The sequence below is a fragment of the Dermochelys coriacea genome, chromosome 15, assembly GCF_009764565.3.
Source record: "Dermochelys coriacea isolate rDerCor1 chromosome 15, rDerCor1.pri.v4, whole genome shotgun sequence".
In the NCBI taxonomy this organism is placed as follows: domain Eukaryota; kingdom Metazoa; phylum Chordata; order Testudines; family Dermochelyidae; genus Dermochelys; species Dermochelys coriacea.
In genome coordinates, this window is record NC_050082.1 from 395,145 (window position 1) to 395,538 (window position 394).

The window sequence follows — 394 nt, forward strand, 5'->3', positions numbered from 1 at the left end:
GGGGGGCACATGTGCCCATGTGCACTTGCACAAGTCTTTTTTAGCTGGCTGCTGCTTCTGGCCCAAAGGGTGGAAATAGGGCGTGGCAAGCCAAGCAAGCAGCTGAGTCCAGAGGGAGGGGCTGAGGCAGATGGTATACAGCCAGTGGGGGTGGTGGAGGGGGCAGCGGTGGTGGTAATAGTGGTGGGGGTTGGGGAGAACACAGAGATGGATCGGGGGGCAGCTCCACACCACACCCCCTGTGTCCCTGTAAACACAGTCAAAACCCCCACCACAAGAGCACAGTTTGGAAATTACTCAGTCTTATGGTCCCCTCCACGGTGGTCTGCAAAGTCTCTAGGTGCTGCCCCACTGGCAGATGATCCTCTTCTTCTCCTCCTCGGGCTTCAGCAGC